Source organism: Podarcis vaucheri, assembly GCF_965113315.1.
Source record: "Podarcis vaucheri genome assembly, chromosome: 3".
Taxonomy (NCBI): Eukaryota; Metazoa; Chordata; class Lepidosauria; order Squamata; family Lacertidae; genus Podarcis; species Podarcis vaucheri.
Genome location: NC_138761.1, coordinates 28,624,968 through 28,636,502, shown reverse-complemented (window position 1 = coordinate 28,636,502; position 11,535 = coordinate 28,624,968). Strand labels below are relative to the sequence as shown.

The 11,535-nt window shown below is 44.1% G+C and overlaps 1 protein-coding gene across 7 annotated transcripts in view; it reads left to right on the top strand.

The window, feature by feature from the left end:
* Window positions 1–203: 203 nt before the first annotated feature.
* LOC309529561 (spermatogenesis-associated protein 7 homolog) overlaps window positions 204–11,535 on the top strand; it is a 46,391-nt gene continuing 35,059 nt past the window's right edge. For 3 of the 7 annotated variants that reach the window (XM_082217906.1, XM_082217901.1, XM_082217907.1), the window contains exon 1: window positions 204–273. The gene's annotated coding sequence lies outside the window, so the exon portion shown is untranslated. Of the gene's footprint in view, window positions 274–434; window positions 488–1,782; window positions 1,845–11,535 lie in introns of those variants that run through there. The other 4 variants (XM_082217902.1, XM_082217903.1, XM_082217905.1 and 1 more) reach the window with 4 other exon arrangements.

The following is an 11,535-nucleotide window of genomic DNA, read 5'->3' as shown; positions in this document are numbered from 1 at the left end:
AAACAATTCCACAAAGACATAAAAGCATTTCAGTGCAGAAGCCGGTCTGGCCTAGAATGACCCAAGCTCTGAGGTTTCCAAGTAGAGGCCTGTTTGCCCTGAACTGTTCATTGCTCCCTGGGTGACAGGTTTGTAGTTCCTGTTGTTATGGGAATCATCTCACTGCTCACTAACACCTTCCTATAGCCTTTGCAGACTTCCTGAGAGAACGCTGAGAAACACACTCACTTCCCTTTGCGCCCAGAACGAGACGGTTTTAGCCATTTTAGCAGGGTAAGAAAGGATCTGGGCTTTTTTTCTATCTTTCTTCCCCACTTCCCTCTTTACTAGAAGTCTGTTTGTTCAGGGAGGGAGGGAGTGTGTGAGAGAGAGAATCTTGTTTTTAAAAGCTCGAATTGAAGCATATGTCTCTTCCCTCTCTGTTCTATTTCCAGTCTTTGCAGTAGCTCTCAAAAAGAACAGGAGATCTGAGGACACCAGGAGTTGAGTGGGGTTTTGTTGTTGTTGTTCACAGCACAAAATTAGCAAAACTGGTCATGCTTCACACACCCCACACCCCTTGCATCAAATGCATTGTATTCTCTTTACATAGGGACTCTAGCCTTCCTTGCATGTCTCAACTGTCCCAATTTGTCAGTGCGGTGTAGTGGTTAGAGTGTTGGACTAGAAGCTAGGATGTTGTTGTTTAGTCGTTTAGTCGTGTCCGACTCTTCGTGACCCCATGGACCAGAGCACGCCAGGGACTCCTGACTTCCACTGCCTCCCACAGTTTGGTCAGACTCATGCTGGTAGCTTCGAGAACCCTGTCCAACCATCTCGTCCTCTGTCGTCCCCTTCTCCTTGTGCCCTCCATCTTTCCCAACATAAGGGTCTTTTCCAGGGAGTCTTTTCTTCTCATGAGGTGGCCAAAGTATTGGAGCCTCAGCTTCAGGATTTGTCCTTCCAGTGAGCACTCAGGGCTGATTTCTTTCAGAATGGATAGGTTTGATCTTCTTGCAGTCCATGGAACTCTCAAGAGTCTCCTCCAGCACCATAATTCAAAAGCATCAATTCTTTGGCAATCAGCTTTCTTTATGGTCCAGCTCTCACTTCCATGCATCACTACTGGGAAAACCATAGCTTTTACTATATGAACCTAGGATAGCAGGGTTCAAATCCCTGCTCAGTCACAAAACTCAGTGGTTGACCTTGGGCCAGTCACTCACACATGTTTAATAGGCATGTAAATATTATAAAGCAGCTGCACACAAGAAGGAGGTATCAGCAAGCTAGAGGGATGCCCAAGGTTTGCAAAAGTTACCCTCAAAATATTTATTAACTATTTTATGACATTTTCATGCTGTCCCATAACATAAAGTTATCTAGGCAGCTGGGGGGTGGGCAGCTTAAATGGAGGGGGAGGAACCCAAGAGAGATTTAAAGTATTTTAATCAATTTAATACACTTTTAAGCAATCAATTGCATGAGTTTTAGCTGAGTGAATTGACATAAATCTGGCTACAACCACCTTTTCCAAAGGCAAGAATTGTATTTTGTTTGTTTTTAGCAGATGCACACATCTTAAAAGGCGGCTTCCTTCTGCATGTGGGCGGAATGAGAATACTTTTTCATGGATGGTGCTTGTGTTCTGCAGTTTTTATAGGTGTGTGCACCGCAGATCATTACAAAAATCTGCCCAATTCATTTACTGTTTTAAAAGTAAGTTAATCGTCTGAAAGATCTATTACTCTAACCAATTAATCAACCACACACCCTTGTCAATGCATTACTGTCCCTCCCCAGTGACAACGAGATCCAACCAGATCCATTCCGGGACTGTAATCATTCTGTAAAAGGTTATTAAGGTATGAAAAGCAAACTGTTAATGGTCATTTTACAAATGTACCCCGTTTCAGACGCAGAACAGGCTGTGCAGTGCGACTGAATGCTGCAGAACAGCAGGCAGAGAAGAACCTTCTGTGAAGTGTGATAATTGTAGAGGGAGTTTGTAGGCGGTGATACTTGGTGTCAGAATAGAGGTATTATATGTGCTTAAGAGTGTCCCCGTTTTCATCTGCGGAATGTTAGCAGCATATGCTAAAGAGCTCAGAGAACACTGACATGGGGTTACCAAGCAGCCTCTCGTTCCAAGATAGAAGTATATCTGAGATTATACTCTGGGCCCGGTATCTTGTTCCAGGTTTGAGAATTTAGCAGCATAAGAGTGCTCCTGGATCAGACCAAAGGCACATCTAGTCTAGCATCCTGTTCTTAAACTGGCCAGCCAGATGTCTCTGAGAAGCCTGCAAGCAGGAGTGCAAGAACGCTCTGCCCACTTGTGAATGCCAGCATTCAAAGACATGCCACCTCTAGTCCTGGCAGTAATACATAGCCATCATGGCTAGTAACTATTGATAGCAGCATACAGTGGTACCTCAGGTTAAGTACTTAATTTGTTCCGGAGGTCCGTTCTTAACCTGAAACTGTTCCTAACCTGAAGCACCACTTTAGCTAATGGGGCCTCCCGCTGCCGTTGCGCTGCTACTGCACGATTTCTCTTCTCATCCTGAAGCAAAGTTCTTAACCTGAGGTACTATTTCTGGGTTAGCGGAGTCTGTAACCTGAAGCGTATGTAACCCGAGGCACCACTGTACTGTATAACTTTTCAGTTCACCTGTGAAGTCTGTGTATTGCTTTTTAAAAGGCATAACTAGAGCGAGTCAAATACATATTTGTTGTAGCTCGAAGGTTGCATTTTTTCTTCTTTTTAATGGTGCAAATTAGCAAAGGAACCTTAACAGAGGATGAATGGTGATTTGCTAATTTGCATGGCGTCCAGCATGGCGTCCAGTTTGGCGTTCTTGGCCCACCCTCTATAACATTGGCACAGCCCTACTACAGTCTTGTTCGTTTTATTTGCTAACTATTCCACTTGTATCTCACTTTACCTTCAAGGAGCTCAAGGTCCCTCTCTGCATTTTGTACTCACAACAACCCTATATGGTAGGTGAGGCTAAGAAACAGTGGCTTCATGTCTGAGTGGGAATTTGAACCCTGATCTCCCAGCTCCTAATCCAATGTTTTAATTTCTACGCCACACTGGCAAAATGACAGGCAGAATGGGATAATGGGCTACTTCAACTGGTAGGGCCTGGGAAACATCATAGCTGTGTTTCCATGAGCCATTTTGCCTGCCTGTTGATTAAAACTGCCCTGAACAATTGGAATATTTGCATTCCTGATGGTCCTGCAGTCAGGGCAGGACATGGTACGATTACAAAATCCCCAACAATATTAATATAGTGCCGAGAGCAAGGCTCTTGTGGACATGATCCAAAACAAATGGGGGAGAGAAAAATGAGATACAGGTTCTTTGTTGCCTCCTTATTGAACCAGCACCAGGAAGAGATACTTCTGTTCTCTCCTCCCCTGCAACCATCTCTTTTGTGACTTCTCCTTGTACTGCACAAAAGGCTCCTTTGTTACCTTTGTAAGAGATCAGGCTCGGCGCTGCTCACTGCTGGGAAGCAATGGGGATCAGATATGATTGGCTCTATCTGGAGAGGCAGCAGAGCTCCAGACAACACACACACACAACCGTCCTGCATCCGGCCACACTGGTGGATAGAACAGCTGTGATTTAGAATCTGATGGGCAGTCAATTTGTGTCAGGCCTTGACACACGGAGACTTTATTGAGCACCAGCCCATCGGGCAATAATATGCCGCTGTCTCATTGCTTAATAAAATAAGAGTTGCTCTGTAGCTCTTATTAAAAAGTGCTCACTGCTGGTGTTTGTGTGCCCAGGGCTCATTAACACAATATTGGAACGGCGGTGTTGTGATTAAAGCCCGCACCTTCATGTGCTGAAACTTACAGCGGTGGAACAATTAGTAGGAACCTCGGGTGTTAATAGTGGAGCAAATTGTGAAGCAAATACTGCTGATTCACGAAGCTAATCCTTGCTAGTTTCTGGGTTGACGTACAGCAAAGGCCAGCAATTAGCAGGTCTACAGTCCATCGAGAGGTGTCCTCAGTCATTGGCCTCTCTTCCGAAAAAAGACACTCCTCTTTCCTTTCCCCCTATTGGATTCCCGGAAATAGAGCGAACATCTGCACCGAGACAACATAAAATTGTATTGCTATACGATGCGGGGAGCAAGGACACTTTAAGTATGTGAAATGGGAAGGTTGTGTTCCCAATTCTGCAAATCATTTAATAGCAGGCTGTGAAAGTAGCAGGGGCCAAGATTTGTCACTGGTTTAGTTGCTCCAACAGTCATTTCACCACAGAACATCTCTTTGCGTTGCCAAATGGCCATCTGAAGGGAAGAAGGAGAGTGGGGACCACCATGTGTAACCCCTTATATTTTAAAATGTGAGGTTTACACAATAACTTCTCACCTAACAGCCAGGAAGAGAGACACTCTAGATTTAGATAGACAGCATGTACCATCTGCAGGATTGATAGGGAGCCAGGACATCATTTTGGGAGAGGAAAAGCATAAGCAAACTTTATTTTCCTGGATGCAAACTCTGACCTTCCTGTATCGTGCCACCTACTGGCCCATGTGCATATGCAACTAACACCACAACATTCACCTAGTCATTTCTTTCTTTCCCTTCTTTCCCTTCTTTTTATAACTATCCCTGTTAATGCCAATACATTGGTAACAGAACAAACTAATTGTTTGCCAGTAACAGGGCTGTTTTTCCAGGGATGAATGCTGTATTATAATTCATTCTTCTTTGGGAGGTTCATTTTAAATAAATTATAGTTTTATGGTTTTAAACTCAATATTATATGTTGGAAGTTGCTGTGGGATGGGTTAGCCCCTAAAAGGAGGCCAACAAATAAATGCATTTCAGCATTGTATCAAAGGGAGCCATGCCTGCAATATGCATGGCAGATCCTTCAAGTGTCCCCTATTTAGAGAAGCGATCCCTGTTTATGATTTGATCCTGGAATCTCCCGTTCTTCTTTAGGACATCCCCATTTTCATTGGAGAAGTGTTGGAGGGTATGGCATGTTAGTAAATACTCCCATTCAATAAAACGGGAATACCCCCATACAATAAAAATTGCTGGTGCAGGGACTCCAAACCAGGAGCGTAACACTAGGAGACAAAGAGCTAAAACCCTCCTACAGGTTTTCCCAGCCCTCAGCCAGGGTGTGAATCCAGATCAGGTGTTTGCATTGGCTGTTTCTGCCAGAAACATCCTGCACTCAAAGCCTGGTCAGTGTATTGTGTTGTCTGGCCAAAGATGCCTGTTTTGTCCATGTAATCATCTGATGCAGCAATAGCTCTTAAATTGAACTTATCTCCAGGACAGAAGACACAGTGAAGTTAAGTGGTTAAAAACTCCCATGAAAAATAAAAGTTGTAGCTTCAGATTAGCACATGTTAAAAAGCAGTAAGATGCAAAATTTAGAAATTCATTCCTTTACTGTCCATCACAGAATTAGCACCTGTGCGCCAGTTACATCAGGAGGAAGCAAAAGAGACAATATTTAAGAGAGAACCTACTGAACAAACTTATCACAACTGGAACGGTGAAAGGATAGTCTGTATACATTTGCATTTTAGTGTGTGAAGTCTTAACCATGTGTTTTAACTGAAGGTTGGTCTTTTTGTTTTGCTTTTTGCCACTGAATCTGTGTGCTGCTAATGGCAGAAGAATAGCCACTTGGCTTTGATTAATTGCTGCTCTATTTTTAAGCTCTAATCAATCCATTAATCGGTTAATCAACTCTATTTACCGGTAGCTTTTAAAGCAGCAATTGCATCCAGATACCAGCAAACCCTGAATCTCAACATGAGGTTTGATTGAGAATGCATTAAGATACCTTTTTAAAAGGAGAATAGATAACTGAAGGGAAACAGTTTTGTGCAGCAGCAGCAGCAGCAGCAACCACTGCCTCTCTCTTTCCAAAAAGGTCAAGCAACAGTAGTAATATCTGGCAGTGAAATTCAAAATTTCCATAAGGCAAATTGTGCTAGCAGATGGGTTAACACCCAGGAGCAAATTCTGAACAGCATAGGAAATGTTGGCTTTTAGATTAGCGCTGGGCCAAATTTCTTACTTGAGAACATTCAGCTGGATTTTGGGAGGGTTCACACGTGAAACCATTCAGTTTGCATTTCAAGGTGAGTTTGCCTAATTCACACTTACTGAACCAGTAAGTGAACTGAATTGTAGCCATTCCTCGAAATTTGAACTTCCCTGAATTTTGCAGTGCAATTCTCCAGCCAAGTAACATGCTAGATATTCTAGGGTAAAAATATGCGTAAAGATGTACATATTAGTGACGATAACATACAAAGGGAAAACAGCTTTTCAAAAATTTCATTTCGTATTTCATTTTTCATTCACTTTTTAGAGTAAAATGTCTCAAAGAAACCTGGCAAAAATAAAATGCAGCGTATTTAAAACCAGAACAAATTAAGACACTAATACAAGATGCATAAAATGCTCGTGCAGCAATAATTTAGTAAGGACCAAATACTACTCACCCCACCAAAAGCTGAGCACCACTATTGGAGGCAACATTAATTAACCAAAGGCCTGGGTAATCAGAAAAGTCTTAGTCCAACACCTAAAAACTGACTAGAGAGAGAGAACCATGCTTGTCTTCCTGCAAGAGTTTTCCATAGATGGGGGGCCACCACCGAGAAGGCTTGTGTTCACCCTCTGCATTTCCCTCAGAAGCACCTGGTTGGCCACTGTGAGAACAGGATCTGGACTAGGTGGGTCATTGGCCTGATCCTGCAGGCTCGCCTTATGTCCTCCCGAAGCGACGTGTCTTTAACCATGCTTCACCCGTGATTTTGGCAGGTGTTTTGCTAGTCATTTTACTAATATGGCATTGATAAGCTATTCTACTCTCATTCGTAGTGCGTGCCTGCCCATCCACGCCTTCCTATCTCCCCCTTATCTGCACCAGAGACAAGAATCGTATCCCCCCTCCCCCTTGCTAATGGAAACGAGCAGAAGTGTTTTGCTTCCACAAAGCTTTGGCTCCGTTGGGCTAAAAATGTCTTTTGCCATCACTGGGAAAGGTGTTTAATTCCGCTCCTCTGCGACATCTGTAATGAGCCCCACAGCATGGCTGCTAGTCTGAGAGGTGCTTTGACTGTAATAGAAAGCAATCAGGTTCTCCGGTCCTTCCCCCATGTGGAGGTCAAATGCTGATGAATGGACTGCCTGGTGTGTTCTCCTCTGCTGAAAGCCTGCGTGCTGCCGGTGGGCCCGACAGAAGTGTAAATTTCATTATGCCAAAAAGTTATGAAATGCAATCCCTATTCAGACAGAAAGAAGGAGAGCTGCAAGATAAGAGGGGACAAATGACTAGCCCCTTGATCACCAAAGAAGCACAGGACCATTGCGACATCAGATCTTTTGTGCACCAAAGGTCAGGTTCTGTCCCTGACATTTTAATTGAAAAGATTCAAAGAGAAAAGACCCCCCACTGTCAAAGGCAGTAGGCTTCTGAGCACCAGCTGCTGGAAAATGCAGAAGGGGACAATCCTCTTGCGCCAACAGGCTTCCCATAGGCAGCTGGTTGGCCACTGTGAGAATGGGATTCTGGGAAAGACAAACCATTGGCCTGACCCAACAGGTTCTTCTTACGTTCCCTGCCAGATAGATAAGGCAAGACTGGGTTAGATGGACACACGGTGGCTGGGCTCTGACATAAGAACTCGGTGAAAATTAAGACTTCATAAAAATCACTGCAAAAACCCCTCCCCCACACGACCTGGGTTGCTGTGCATAAGAGAAACCTGGTAGGCAAGGAAGAGGTAAGAAGAGGTCCAGCTGCTGTGTCCAACCATGTCTCTGTCTCATATGCCAGGTCAATTCCCTCATCCATGATCAAATCATGGATGGCACTGGTCTTATTAATCATTGACCTGGCATTACACAGCACCACTGTGGGTCATATGGGATGCCCCTGTTGATACCTGTATTCCTCTGGCCAAGGCCAGACCTGAAGGCAGGGATAGTCTTCAGACAGTGACTATACCTGCCTTCTCGGTAATGACATGATCTGGCCCTCAAGCAACTCCTCTTCCTGCCCATCATCACTGAGGTTGGGTATCCTATTTCACCCACCCTAGTGGTACCTGCCCCAGCCATTATGTTGGCTAAGGCCCACTCCCAAGGCAGCCTTGACCCTCTGCCCTTAAAAGCAAACTAACTTATATGAAACTAAACTAATAAAAAGTTTACATGTAACAATTTCACAATTTAAAACATCCCCACCTCCATTAACGCCATTATGGATACTATTTGCCTGTTCCTGAGGGAGCACTTTTCATGTCTCTCAAAGCTCAAGAGGCATGAGAGTTCAAACACACCCCTGTCCCATCCACATATATATACAGGAACCAGGCTCTGGATGAGAAGATAACAGCAACAACAAAAGCCATACTTGTCATTGTACTTCAGGAAGATGAACCAGATGTCTCCATAGATGGAACCAGTTCTAAGAGAACCATGATGCAACTTATGTTATTTATCAAGCACAGTAGGGTCAAGCCTGCTCTTAGAGAAGATCTTTCAAAAGTACAAGACCTTCTGTATTTGATAAGTATCAGAACTTGCTTTGCGATGCTTCCAGAACTAGTGCCATCCCAATTTCACACCACTGCAGTTTCATAATGTTGAGCTGAAAGAACGAAACCATAGTAGCTGCAACGCAGCTTAGACTTACTTTAGAGGATTTGCTAGTCATCATTTCCTCATCCCTCAAAACGCCCATAAACATTGTATCAATGACGGCCAGCATTTTTGGCAACCCTACCACAATTCTAAAAATAAGAGAAAGTCACTAGTGCGACACACACAGCCTCCCTGGGCTGTTTTGCCTCTACCTCACTTAGGCAGTGAAATATACTCGGAGTTGAGAGTGGATTTTATGCTCTTTATTCAGCTCATAGTGGTGAGGAGGAATGGAAGTTCCCCCACAATATCTGCTTTATATACATTATTTACACAATGGGCTGCACGTGATTGGCTAATTCTGGGATTCTCCTGTAGGCCAATCAGGTTGTGGATTCACTTTCACCTGGAGCTGGATTGGGTGGCTCCTGCGGACCAATCATACTGCTGCATTGTTCTAGGACCAATCAGACTGCTGCATTCTGAATCCTATTGTTCTAGGATCAATCAGACTGCTGCATTTTGGATCCTATTCAACTCAATACATAACAGGCAGGAAGCTAAAGGCTGCACATTGTAGGTGCAGAAGGCAGAACAATACCTACAGTATAACACACTGCTGTAGCCAAGTCTGTGCCCCACTGAAGCCACAACTCTTTCCCCTTTTCATTAGCTCTTGTGTCTTTAACAGCAATGTGTTGTAGAAGTTAGGAGTTGATGGTGTTTTAACTTTGTGCCATGCAAAGTTTCACCTGCTGATTGCTGTGGACCAGGCTGCCTAAGGCACAAACGTATGCCAGGCTGTGTCCTACTCACACTGCAACCCCACCACTGGTATCACCCTGGTCACCTCTGCATGCCATAGATGCTTCAGGCAGCTAGCTAAGTTGCTGCTGCTGGTTTTCCTGTAGTGAGAAATAAGAACAGTGCATTAAATTATAAATGGGACGGTATTTAAGTATGCACCTAAAACATGAAGGAAAGCGGACTTCCCAGGAGGAAGATGGTGGACTAGAAGGAAAACTATTTTTTTCACTCTTTTATTAGAGAATGTAGGAACTGATAGAATCTAAGCCAGGAGGGGACCGGCCCAATGTCCCTCCGACCTTGTGGGGGGCCCAGACTATATTTTGAAGAGAGAAAAAATGAATGAATTCCTATGCCCCATAAATAACCCAGAGATGCATTTTAAATAAAAGGGAACATTCTATACATGTAAAAACACACTGATTCCCAGACCATCTGCAGGCCAGATTTAGAAGGTGATTGGGTCGCATCTGGCCCCCCCCGGGCCTTAGTTTGCCTACCCATGATCTAAGCAAATAGAAAAAAGCACAGAACAAACAAAATGAAAAGGCTTGTGAATTTGAACAGCTTACTAGAGCCTCTCTTCCATTCGACGACTGTATTTTCAAATCAAGCTCCTTGCTTGCTTCACAATTTATTGCTACTTGTTGAAGGTAAAATCATAGAGCCCTGGCAGGGAGCTAATTAATTTTCTTGGGTCCCCATGGTGGTGTCTTCTCTCTCTTTTCTGTTTTCAATCTTACTTTACTCAGGGCAATAGCTCACTGAACTCTTCCGCTGCAGCTTTGGCAGAATAAGCTCCAAAACAAGGACTTTTGGATACAGCAGAACCACATAAATTAACAATGGATCTCTCATTTCTCCATACTCTTTGGGGGGGATGTATATAATAGCCTTTCTGGATCATCATGTGAAGTATAGCATAATCATGAAAGGGTCCTGTATCCTCTCTGTCTGCCACCTAGTAATACGCTGGACCGGCACTCGTGTGTTATGAAATCTGATTTGTGAGTATTTGTGTATTGCTCCCAAAGCCCTTGAGATGGCTACACACATCCCATTCTCCAAGCGCTAAGAGGTTTCGGGGGCCCCAACACAAACCTTGGGTCTGGTTTTCTTGGAATGAAGACAGATGGAGATTGGTGGTGTTTTCTTTGATATAAGGTTTATGCGCACAGATGTATTGGCTGAGCATGAGATGGAAGGCTCATAGCACTAATGCTCCTTCTCCTCCCAGTGGGTTACAGGGGTCCCCACCATTGGTTTCCCCCGTGTTATCAGTCCCAGTTCCAAACTGCCTGACAATTCTCACTTGCAGACACCTGAATGACATTATCTCCAGCCAGGAGTAGGGAGAGAAAAAGACTTGTCCAGGAAAAGAAGGGTTTCCAGCTATTTGGTTTCTTTAGCAACACATCACCTGTACTTGGCCTACTCTTTATTTATGCAAAGACTCGTTCTCCAAAGGGCATCTGGCAGGATAAGCTTCCTCACCCAATTTCATCTCTTTAGCAGTGTCTTTTTTATTTAGAAGATAGTCTTTGTTGTTGTTGTTTAGTCGTTTAGTTGTGTCCAACTCTTCGTGACCCCATGGACCAGAGCCCGCAAGGCACTCCTGTCTTCCACTGCCTCCCGCAGTTTGGTCAAACTCATGCTGGTAGCTTCGAGAACACTGTCCAACCATCTCATCCTCTGTCGTCCCCTTCTCCTTGTGCCCTCCATCTTTCCCAACATCAGGGTCTTTTCCAGGGAGTCTTCTCTTCTCATGAGGTGGCCAAAGTATTGGAGCCTCAGCTTCAGGATCTGTCCTTCCAGTGAGCACTCAGGGCTGATTTCCTTCAGAATGGATAGGTTTGATCTTCTTGCACACTCTCAAGAGTCTCCTCCAGCACCATAATTCAACAGCATCAATTCTTCAATACAGGAATAGAGGAGACTCCAAAAACCCATTAAGCTTAGACCCAATCTTACAATATTGGGGGGAGGGGGCATTTCTTACCAAAACTGAGAGGTGGTGCACTCCACCCTAACTACTCAATATATGTCTGCAGATCCATAGGTGTTTCTTAAAGGATCCCCTCATTT